Source organism: Triturus cristatus, chromosome 2_2 (genome assembly GCF_964204655.1).
Source record: "Triturus cristatus chromosome 2_2, aTriCri1.1, whole genome shotgun sequence".
NCBI classification, from domain to species: Eukaryota; Metazoa; Chordata; class Amphibia; order Caudata; family Salamandridae; genus Triturus; species Triturus cristatus.
The window spans coordinates 789,784,426-789,797,185 of record NC_140582.1 but is presented as its reverse complement, the minus strand read 5'-3'; positions in this window follow the sequence as shown (position 1 = coordinate 789,797,185).

The following is a 12,760-nucleotide window of genomic DNA, read 5'->3' as shown; positions in this document are numbered from 1 at the left end:
GCACTTATCTTACCAATCCGCATCTGCCAGGCAGGCAGTGGCACCCAAGATTTACGGACGGAGCATCCATGGAAGGCAGGACCAATAGGAATACCGAGATGCAACTCCCCAATTTGACCAGGATAATGACATACAGTAACTTAGTATCATTCATCATCTTTTAATTAATTTGATTCATTTTTTCTCTTCAATCATTACGACTGTGTGTTGTTTATTAGGTTTGCACTTAGTCTTTGCTTATATCCCTACAGCTATTTTTTTAATTTTCCTTTGCTAGCTTTAAAAGGAAGCCCAGTACAACAGAACACAAATAAACTGTATTTAATTTGGGTCTCTCTGAGGGCAGACAGGCAAGGCAATTGCATAATAATAATAATTAATAATATACTGCTGCCATGTACTGTCTACTGGTCTACTTAGTACTACTTATCATTAACCATCAAGTCAGTCATCATGCATGCATTTCCTTTTTCTCCCTTAACAGGTTTATGAATATGATGGTCGTCTGCCAAGATTGTGTGTTGTCCATGTGTAGTGTTTGTCTTAGTCAAACCTTTCTCTCAAATACCCCTTCCCAACCATTCATCAAACCCTAACCCTCTTCCCCGGGGCTGTGTGACTTATTGAGGTGTAACTAAATTAAATTTACACCAAGAATTGATCACACACTTGCTGGGGTGGGTGTGGTGAAAGCAAGTAAGCATAACTAATTCAAAGCAGGGCGAGGATCTTCTTCTGCTCTAACTAGCTATATATTTATATATATATATATATATATATGTATATATATATATATATATATATATATATATATATATATATATATATATATATATATATATATATATATATATATATATATATATTATCTACTGGCGGTTGCCAGTAGATAGTTATAGTTAGGACCGTGTTTCCATAGGAAATCCGCAACATTCTATTTGGAATAACTTTGGCGCCGGTTGACGAATCCTCGCGTAATTTTCAAAATAGGTGGGGCGCTCCGCTCCGCTCCTACCCTGAAAGTCTCGGGGGGATTCGTCAAGCGGGGGCTGAGAAAAAAGGGGGGTCCCAAAACGCGTTTTCCCCATGCATTTTCCCATAGGACCTTTAGTCCGAGCTACAGCCCGAACGGCTGAACAGAATTACTTGAAATTTGGCAGAGAGGTAGTCCTCAGGTCAGAGATGTGCCTTTTGCAGGTCTGGTGTAAATCTGTTCAGTAGGTCCTGAGAAAATAGCATTTAAATCAATATATATATCTGTAAGCGCGCTCCGTGCGCTTACGGTAAGCTTACCGTACGCGTACGGTGCCGTGCGCGAGCTCAATTCTGATTGGTGGTTACATGACTGTAAACATTCGAATCGGTCGAAATCAGAAAGTGTCGGCTGCCATTTTCTGTCTCTCGCACTGAAAAACAAAGGTGGATAACGTGAAAAGGGGGCAACGAAGAGAGTTGCAGACCCCCTAGCGTTTGTCAGGGGGTCCACGAAGGACCAAAAAGTACGAAAAATACATTTAATAATTTTTTTTAAAAATCGCGGAGTGCGCGTACGGTAAGCTTACCGTACGCGCACGGTAAGCTTACCGTACGCGCACGGCAAAAACAAATAATAAAAAAAAAAACGAAATAACAATCACATTTATTAAATAAATTGAAGGACCCGCAAGGGAGAAAAAAAAATTGTTACTGTGTAAAAAAAGGCGAGGCGCGCACGGTATGAACTGCGCAACGTGGGCGCTCGGTGCGCGAAGCGCACCGAGTGCCCACAGCGCGCGCACGGTGCGCCAAGCGCACCGTGCGCACAGGGTGTGCGCACGGTGAAAAACCAGAAAAAAAAATAAAAAATAAATACATAACTTAGCATTTAAAAAACCGTACAAATTCACTGAAAAAACCATAGGTTTCACACACGTTATAGTTAGGAATTAGCATTTAAAAAACCTTGCAAATTCACTTAAAAAACCATAGGTTTCACACATGTTATAGTTAGCTGTACATTTCACCCGCAAAAAACCAATGAAATTCCACGTTATAGTTAGATCAGGTAACTATAACTTGCGCGACCGCAATCCACAATGTGTCATTTCAGATGTCATCATTGATGTGAAGAGTGATGTCACTGACCATGTCATGAGTGATGTAATATGTGATGTCATCAGCAGTTTATTGTGGGCGCGCAAGTTATAGTTACCTGATCTAACTATACCGTGGAATTTCATTGGTTTTTTACGAGTGAAATGTACAGCTAACTATAACATGTGTGAAACCTATGGTTTTTTAAGTGAATTTGCAAGGTTTTTTAAATGCTAATTCCTAACTATAACGTGTGTGAAACCTATGGTTTTTTCAGTGAATATATATATACATATATATATATCGGCCACACTGTCGTATCCTCTCCTCCTCACTTCTCTTCCTCTGCCCTAAGATTTGGATGGGATGATTGTACTTTCAAGCACTAAGTATGGAGTGGAGTGGAAGTATTCTTTTTCTCTCTCTTGTTCAGCACAATTAATCTTGAAGGCATGCCAGCTCAGTCAGCTTGTGCACTAGACAGACATACAGACATACTCGTGTCGCAGACTCATGTACTTTACTACTGTCTGCATGTGGGGTAGCTGTACTACACAATTATATATTTCCATTACGGCCATACTCTGTTAAATCAAAGGCAAATGCTCAGACAATTTCACTTTCACCCTGACTACACTACTGCTTTAAGGCACATGATGATGCTTAATGATCACATGCTTATTGATGATGAGAAACGGCGGCACAACATCATGTCACTCACGTAATGATGATTATGACATACTGAGTGATTTGTAAGTACTAGTTACCATGCAGCCGACCCATGGCTGACACAGGGAGGGGACTGGAGCGGAAGTGGTCCTCGGAGTCGGAGGGAGGCGATCATGGGTAGGGTAAATAATAGTCATGCTCAATATATATGTTGTGCTTGCAAACTACTGTGAGTCAATGGAGTATTCATTCTGAAATAAAAGTACAACCTTAAACCTTTGAATCACAAAACCTTGCAAAAAAAAGTCCTTGTTCTTCCCAGGGCTTATTTTTTTCATTTACATTCAGTGCATTGCTCTTCTAGCATTATTATTAATATTTTATTCTTAATCTTCTTCACCCTTGGTTTTGGTACTCTGGCACGATTAATTTTTCTTTTACATTCTCTTCATCCAGTCTGACTCTCTTTTCACCTTCTATATGATATCATCTAGGCATCCATCCATCCAAATATGGCTATCATAAACCGTCTTCACCGACAACACACATTTAGATATAACCAACTAGCACCCATGCCATGCGTCCTTGCTTGCCTTAGAGTTTGACCCCTCAAAACCCCCGGAGGATTTCTATTCACACATACAGTTTCACCCACCCAGACAGGCATCCTTTCTGCTTTCTCTTTCACCTTTCACCCATCCTCCAACTACCCATGCATCCTATTCCTATCATCTTCATCCACCACCTATGCATCCCTGGCCCCTTCCTTCACCCACGCATCCTTCTCTGCCAGTCATACATGTCGTCTGACTATTTGTCTTCTTCATAAAACTGTATTTGCTGAGTTGAAGATAGAATATGCCATTAGTTACTCAACCCCTGCCGCTAATGCTAATGTTTAAGTAAAGGCCAGGGTGTCTTCTTCAACTGTTCAGTGTTCACAACAACTTATCCTCAGCAGAAGTACAGTGAGTGTACACCCTTGCAGCAAGTGTATTCATCATTCTCAATAAATAAGGAATATGACTTACCACTGCCCACCACAGCTGCTGGCTCACCCCCTGTGGCTGCCACATCCACTCCCTCCGGAGTGGCATGGTGGCCCTCACCGCTGGCCCTGGCACTGGTGGATGGTAAGCCTGGAAAAAAATATCCAATTTTCATAGATGCCAAATACGCCTCCCCTATTTATTTTTTTCATTAGCAAGATTGAAAATACATAATTAATAATACATATACACCACACACATCACTAGTCACAATTCGGATACTAGAGTACAGTAGACAATATGTCCTATCAAAAATAACTAAATAATATCCAGTTGTGCATTTTGTTGGTGGCAATTTTTGAAAAGCCTCATAAGAAGAGGGCAACCCATAGGACTGGACTAGAGGTATTGGTGCATCTCAATTTTTGAAAAGAAGAAAGAGTGGCCAAAAGGGAGGACATGGGGTCTCTCTTATTTGGAAAATAATTGTGCCATCCTCCTACTCCTCATACTTCCTTCCAGACATGGTGCACGGTAACAGTTGTTTAGTGTTCACCATCAATTGATGCTACTAAAAAAAAGTGCCAGGCCTGGATTAGAAAAAGTTAAATACACGACTTTGGGGGGTCCTGCTCCTGTCCAACTTGAGTGACCACCATTACTGATTATGCATGATGAGACAGTATAAGAAACCAAAGCCTTCTCATCTCACAATTCACAAACCTGCGGATATACCTTACTTGTCTTGGGCATGCAATCTGCATAGCACATTAGTGCTACTAGTAGTAGTAAGGAGTCCTTACTAGTACTAGTAGTAGCCTAAGACCAATGGGTTCTCTGAGTCTTACAGTACCACTACAAGGCAATCCCCAGAAGGGGAGAGAGAAAGCTCAGTGAACCCCAGAAGAAAGCAAGCTACAGACAGACTGTCTAATACAGGGTCAGAGCAGAGGTTAGTCAGATGCAGTTTGATTTAATGTAAAAATAAAAACAGACACTAGAAGAAACAATGTTAGTAGTAGTACTAGTATGTAGTATCCTGGTCTGGTATGGTTAAGATGTGCCAGTGGAATGCTGACAGTGTGATGCTGGATGGAATGTTGGGAGTAGGAATGGACAGTTGGAGAAGGGCTGAGCACCTGAAAGGCTGCTCCTGGTGGGGCTAGTACTTAGTAGAAGGTAATGGAGCAAAATCAAGAATTTAGAAACAGATAGATTGAAGATGATTTTGGAAAAATTTAAATTAGGAAATGGAAATAATAGAGTGGTAAAAGTTAGGGAAATATTAATATATTACAATACTAGGAGGACTTACTGGGGCCAGCAGCAGAGCCATCTGCCCCTGAGGCCGCTTCCTGCTGTTCCTGGGAGGCCCCTCCAGCTCCTGCACCTGCCACTCTACCAAATGTCCCAGTCTTCTTCTTGCCCCTGAATGCTGATCATGTAAAAAGACAAAAAATGATTTGTATTAAATATATAAATATAATTGCTTTAAAAATATTTTTAGATAGGAAACAACAATTGCAATAACATTGACCTATGCTAAATCAATCAGATCGATTTATTTGACTAGTAGTAGTCGACTAGTATGTATTGCAGTCGAGTACCATCAGATCATTATTATTCCACAGTTCAATTCCGATTCCTGAATCCTAAACATACCTAGCCCGCCTATTCCTGACTTTGGAATGAATTGCAATTATATTTGCTTCTAAGTTCAGAACTCATTCCCAATCATCTCTCAGTATCAACTCCAACAACCCCCTTTGACAGGCCAATTACTAAGTCTGCATTTATTCTTCCTAATGCATAGATGGATGCATGCATATTGAATATACCAAATTGGTTGGTTGCTATTCACTCTCTATAAGAACTACAAAAGGTTCTACTAGGACTGCAGTCATGTGAGAGGACACGTCAAGACTCACAAGTCAGGACGCAGGCCGCTAAATTACCAAATAATACTAACTAACTACTACCACTATCTTAGTGACAGGAGACAGGACAGCCTGACAGGACAAAGGAAAGGACTAGAGTCTTTCCTATGTGGATAACCTACCTAACTTGAAATTCTCTAACCTCTCTTACATAACCATCCCAAGTAAGCGCAAAGTTGTAAACAAGTACGATTAGTTAGTCGCGCAAAGCACCTGTCTGGAAGTAACAATCACATAATATAAGATTTTTAAACATAGGTTACCTGAATGTAAGCAGCAGCAGCATGTTAGCTAGTTGTGAAAAAAATAATATTCACAATTAGACAGAACAGAAGAACACTTGGGGGTCGATTCCGATCCTGTAAAAAGGACCTACGAATCGTCGTACGGAGCGTTTACTCCGTACGACTCGCACCCGGTAAACTGTCCCTACAACCTAGGAAGTACGATTTGTACAGAAAGCCTATTTCCATACGAATCATACAAAAGACCGTACGTGGACAAAATACCTACGATTCTGATCCGGAACAGCTTGTACACGACGTCCGGACGTATTCAGGCAGCGGTGTCTGGCCCAGCAAGTACGGTTTGTCCCTACGTCACTCCGTACGCCCCTTTTTTTACGGGAGTCAAACACAGCCGAAAAAGCAGAGTTCGACGCGAACCGCTACGCAACAGAGCCCCGGTACACGACGTTCACGCGATGAACCCCATTGTACGTGTCATCCCGGTCCTCTTGGCCTACGACCTGGTGCACCGCACCCGACGCACACGCTGCAGAAGGTGAGAACAACACTCTGGGGCCAGGGGGGGTGAGGGGCAGGAAACATACCCCATACACAAACTAAAGCTTATGATATGTAGGCCATACATTACCACCAGGCTCTGGTCACTTGGGGGGCTTGTCCAGCAACACCTGCGTACCGCAACAACGGAAGTGGACGTGTACGGTGTGTACCACACGTACCCCTACGGCACCATTACAACAGTGGTACGGACCGTACCCACGCATGAATGCGTGGGTACGGTGCATACCACACGTACCCCTACGGCACCATCACAACAGTGGTACGGACTGTACCCATGCATGAATGCGTGGGTACGGTGCGTACCACACGTACCCCTACGGCACCATCACAGCAGTGGTACGGACCGGACCCATGCATGAATGCGTGGGTACGGTGCATATCACACGTACTCCTACGGCACCATTACAACTCAGGTACGGACTGTACCCATGCATTCATGCGTGGGTACGGTCCGTACCACACGTACCCCTACAGCATCAGTACTTTTTGGATACGAGGCGTACACACGCCATGAATGTGGTCTTAGAGGACTGGCCCAGCATGTCAACATCATATTGGTGTGTGTGCAAATGTAAATGTAAATGTAAATTGATACTTGTATAGCGCACTACTCACCCGCAAGGGTCTCAAGGCGCTTGTACGAATACCGCTGTGGAACCCATCCTGGCTTTCCCTGTGAGCCGTCCACTCCTGGGCACCCCCAAGGTCCTTAGCGTTGTGGGGGCCGTTGTGGAGATTAAGCAAGCTATTGCCCAGAGTTGCAGAGTGGGACTCCATGATTGGAATGGCACGAGGCGAGAATTGTCAGGTCCTTGGAATTTTGAGCCCAAGACCCGCCGAGGCGGGGAATTGAACCCTGGTCCCGGGCTAGACCTCTGCATCAGGGTCTGCCGCTCTAATCATTGAGCCAGCAGTGTACAGCTCCAAGGGGGTGCTTGGGTGGGTGCATATGACTCCCAGCAGTGGACAGAGATTTAGGGGTGGGTGCATATTAGGCCTGGGCTAAATTTCCGTTCCGCTCGCGGAAATTGCGATAATTTGACATTTTCGCGTTCCGCGGAGATCGTAAAAATGTCCAAATTTCCGCATTCCGCAGCTTAGCGATAATTTGGTACTTGCTCGCGCTGTAAAATAATACATTCTCGCGCGTGCGCGATCGCCTTACCTGAATCCCCGCGTTCGCCGACGAGTTTTCCCGATCCGGTCGCGTTCTCCACGAGATGTTGGATTGTTGGTAGCCATTTGCGCTGTCTCGTGACAGTTCGCACCCGCAGTAACGTCATGCGTCGCGCGATCACGTCTTTCTTCTCGCGATCATGCACCGCGAGAAGAGTGAAAACAAGATGGCCGCGCCCGCAAGCAACCGCATGGGTAAGTTGGCGAGCCGCGAACACGCAGAAAATACCGTGAACGGGCGGGAAAAAAACTTCCGCATCTTCGCGATATTTCCGCGTGTTTGCGGAGATTTAAACATTTTCGAGATAGTTTGCGAAAGTCGCTTTCGCAAATTCCACCCACCCCTAGTGCATATGACTCCCAGCAGTGGACAGAGATATGAGGGGTGGGTGCATATCACTACCAGCAGTGTCCAGACATATGGGGGTGGGTGCATGCATATCACTACCAGCAGTGGCCAGACATATGGGGTGGGTGCATATCACTACCAGCAGTGGACAGAGATATGAGGGGTGGGTGCATATCACTACCAGCAGTGTCCAGACATATGGGGGTGGGTGCATATGACTCCCAGCAGTGTCCAGACATATGGGGGTGGGTGCATATCACTACCAGCAGTGGACAGAGATATGAGGGGGGGTGCATATCACTGCCAGCAGTGTCCAGACATATGGAGGTGGGTGCATATCACTATCAGCAGTGTCCTGACATATGGGGGTGGGTGCATATCACTCCCAGCAGTGTCCAGACATATGGGGGTGGGTGCATATCACTACCGGCAGTGGACAGAGATATGAGGGGTGGGTGCATATGACTCCCAGCAGTGTCCAGACATATGGGGGTGGGTGCAGATCATTGCCAGCAGTGGACAGAGATATGAGGGGTGGGTTCATATGACTCTCAGCAGTGGACAGAGATATGAGGGGTGGGTGCATATCACTGCCAGCAGTGTCCAGACATATGGGGGTGGTTGCATATGACTCCCAGCAGTGTCCAGACATATGGGGGTGGGTGAATATCACTACCAGCAGTGGACAGAGATATGAGGAGTGGGTGCATATGAGTCCCAGCAGTGGACAGAGATATGAGGGGTGGGTGCATATGACTCCCAGCAGTGTCCAGGCATATGGGGGTGGGTGCATATCACTACCAGCAGTGTCCAGGCATATGGGGGTGGGTGCATATCACTACCAGCAGTGGACAGACATATGGGGGTGGGTGCATATCACTACCAGCAGTGTCCAGACATATGAGGGGTGGGTGCAGAGGACTCCCAGCAATGAACACTCCCAGGAGGATGGATGTCTTTCACACACTGCATGACACACCACATGTGGGTGTGAGGATATATAACACATGCATACCCACCCATGGTGGATGCAGCACAATACACACCCTGATTTCATGCCACAAGACTGTATAGTCATGTAACTGCACACAAAACTAAGGTAGCCAAAGGGAACACACACTGTCAAGCACATCCCAGGACTGATAGGAATGTCCAGGTGCTGGTCCAGCCACCAAGATGTTGTCTCTCATGGAAGGAATAGGGGTCAATGCCACTAGATACAATGCCCACAATTGTAAGTCAGGTGCCCAAATACCCTGCATAACACGTACCATTTGTGTGCTAGGCCGTGATTACACACATGCATAGTGCTGAAAAGGGACAATTTGTCCCTGATGCCATTCCTACATACCCAAAACACAAGTACAGTGACTAGCAAGGATGGCGCAGACGATTCAGCAGGAGACGTTGTTGAGCAGGCATGGCCATTGTTGAAGGGATCCGTCACCAACAAAGGAAATGTGGACACAGGTCAGCACAACAATTGTGCAACTGTTTGCAGGGACGATGTCAGGTGCCTCAGAGGAAGGAACACTCCTTGGGACAATGTCTCCAAAGGAAATGAACACACACTACCAATTATTATTTGCACAGACATTGTGATGGCACACAGATACCATGGTACACCTCATGACCATCATACAAAAACATATCTCAGAACCCTAACACATTACCAGAACACCAACTTCATGAGCCACATCACCAACATCAAGTACCTGAAATGCAATAGTGTTGCAAGTAAAAGAAAAGGCTTTATTCAGCACAGAAAAATAGTAACTTAATATGACTATGTACAAAGGCCAATGGCCAGTCCATTTCTTGAGTCCAAGGGTGGACGTAGGGGACCGCGTCCACCCCTACCTTGCCTGCACAAACGAACCTCAAGGTTTGTTGACCGGGGGGGCATCATCAGTGGCAGGACCAGGCACCGCAGGGAGAGGAGGGGGTTGGGTAGGTGTGGTGGGTGCAGGGGTGGACGTCTCCACCACATGGGGTGGGGCAGCGCCAAAGGTGGAGGTGAACACGGCGCTGCGCACTCCCGCTAGGGCCTCCATCCTAACCCCTGCACCGGAAGATACCCTAGGGCCAACGGAGGGTGTGGTGGCCGAGGGATGTGGTGCAGCGCTCTTTGGGGAGGGGGTTGACATGGGGGGGTCTCAACTCCCCTGCCCGGGGACTTCCTCGCACAATTGTGGGGTGGTGTCACAGTAGGACTGAGGGCCAGACCAGCCATGTAGCTGTCCTTGGGTGAAAGTTTGGCTGGGGAGCTAAGGGGAGTGGTTTTGGAGGAACTGGGTTGTGAGGACTGCGGACTATGACTGTGGCTGCGTGTCTGTCATCTTCCCCCAGGCCCTGTGGGTGTGCCTACATCCCCCTGAGTGTGCATGCCAGGATGTGTGCGCTGTGCCTTACTTGTGGGTGTGATGGATGTGTCAGTTGGGGTGCGTGCCCGTGACTGTCTGGGTGTGTGTTGGGCAGGCATGGGAGAGGGTAGTGTGGATGAGTCTGGGGTAGGGGGGGACGGAGCGCTGCAGGGCAGTAACTGCTGCCGTCAGTGAAGAGTCCATGGATTGCAGAATCCTGTGTTGGTCTGACATCGTTCCTGACATGCCCTCCATGAACGACACCGCCTTTGTGAGCAGTCTAGTGTGGTCATGGAGGACATTCAGCATTGATGCCTGCCCAACCTGCAACTCCCGGAGTATATCCACAGACTCTTCACCGAGGGCAGCAGGGGTGACAGGGGCAGGGGGTGCGGTGCCTGGCACGAAGGAGACACGGTGGGACGCTGCACGGACAGGAGGGACGGGAGCAACTGGGAGGGTGGAGATGGGAATGGAGGAGGCGGGGACAGATGTGGATATGCTTCCAGTTGGTGTTGCAGCCTCTACCTCCTCAGGGAGTTCAGCCTTGGACCCGTCGGCGTCGTAGCTGCTCTCGCCTCCAGACAGGTCCTCCAACTGACTCCCCTCGTCCTCGGTGCCACTGGCTCCTGCTGACTCCACAGCATTGGCGGCACTGTCGCTGGGTCCCTCCTCAAGGTCCATGCAGGTGTCTCCCTCGTTTTCGGTTGATGATGCTGTGGGCAAGGATAAAAAACCAAAATGCATCAGTCACCTGTATACATCTGACACATGAGCACAAAACAATTGGTCACAGTGCATATCCGGCAATGCATCATGAGTAACAGCTACATTACTCTGCACATATGTATGCCATGTACTGCACAGTGGGTAGACCCACAATGCCACTTGGATGCCATGAAAAAAACAACACAGTGTCTGTGAACCGGTGAGCACAGCAATACAATGAAGTCATGCCACCTCTTGTTTACCCTGAAAGAAAAAGTAGTGGTGCACCCAATGTAAACTAACACACCTCAATACTCAAGGTGTCACCACACTCAGAGACCTGTAAGTACTTTGGAACACAAAACAAAAAAATGTGGTTACCTTGGGACTCACAATACTTTACACAATCGACATGTTTTGAATGTGGAAATTCGCCATCTCGTGAAAAGAACACTCATGTGCCTGGATGAAATATGTCGCACAAGGCAGTGCACAAAAAAGTACATTTACCCTGACATTGAAGAAGCTGACACCTTTTCTAAGAAGCCACAGTTAGAAATAAATGGTGTTGCAGAAAGTACATATACATGTGCCCACGGAGGTCTTGATGTCTTGACACTCGTTAGTTCGTATCACCAACAACAAAGGAGTCTCTCAAAATCCAGACCTCAGTGGGAACATGTATATGGAGAATCTGCAACACCAATTATTTCTAACAGTGGCTTCTTTGAAAAGGTGCCAGTGTGTTCAATGAAAGTGGAAATGCCGTTTGGCGTGCACTTCCTCGGGAGATATCTTTCATGCAGGCACATCATTGTTCTTAACACAAATCATCAAATTACCACATTTAAAACATGAAGAACTGTTGACAAGTGCTGTGAGTGCCAAGGTACAAATTATTTAGAGTAACACCTTGAATTATGTCATTTGTCACATGGCTATCCGTCACCTGATTACACAGTTGGCTACACATATGACCTACTGCCTGTCATCTGGAGTGGCACACATGTCCACACCCAGGACAATGCATAAGATAATGGGCCTGCAATTGGTTTGAAAAAAAGCCTAGCTGTACTGTGGGGACACCCTCATGGCAAGCCAGAATATACACACAGATGTCAGCACACAAAGTCAAAACTGCATTGCATCTGAACCACACACAGGTGCCGAAAATGTATGAGCACGATACATGTTTGTAAAAAACTGACGCAGGCTGCAAAGCACGAACATTAAGCACTGGCCACCATCACAGGGGCACTGCACGTTGATTTTCTGTACAGCCAATTCTCACACACAAGTCAGACCTGGCAATGAAAAATCAGGGTTGCACAGGTATGCCCCTCCCACACACCCCCATACCTGAGTCAATGTGACTGATACAGATCAAGAAGTGACACCTCTTATTCAGGGTTACAATAACTGTGCTTGAAAACTTGCTTCATTGACACAACATCACCTCGTGGGGCTGGCAACACATATTTGTGACAAACAACCATCAACAGATTGTTGTGAATAGCCACACAGGCACTGCCCAGTGTGAGTATGCACAAGCAAAATGGTGTATCCCTGTCCAGTGGACACATGTAGCACACATTTGAAAAATACAAAGTAGGCCAGGTAACAATGCCACAGAGGCAGACCTATGCTGAACCCACAGTGAATGTGCACAGTGTTGGATGACACACAT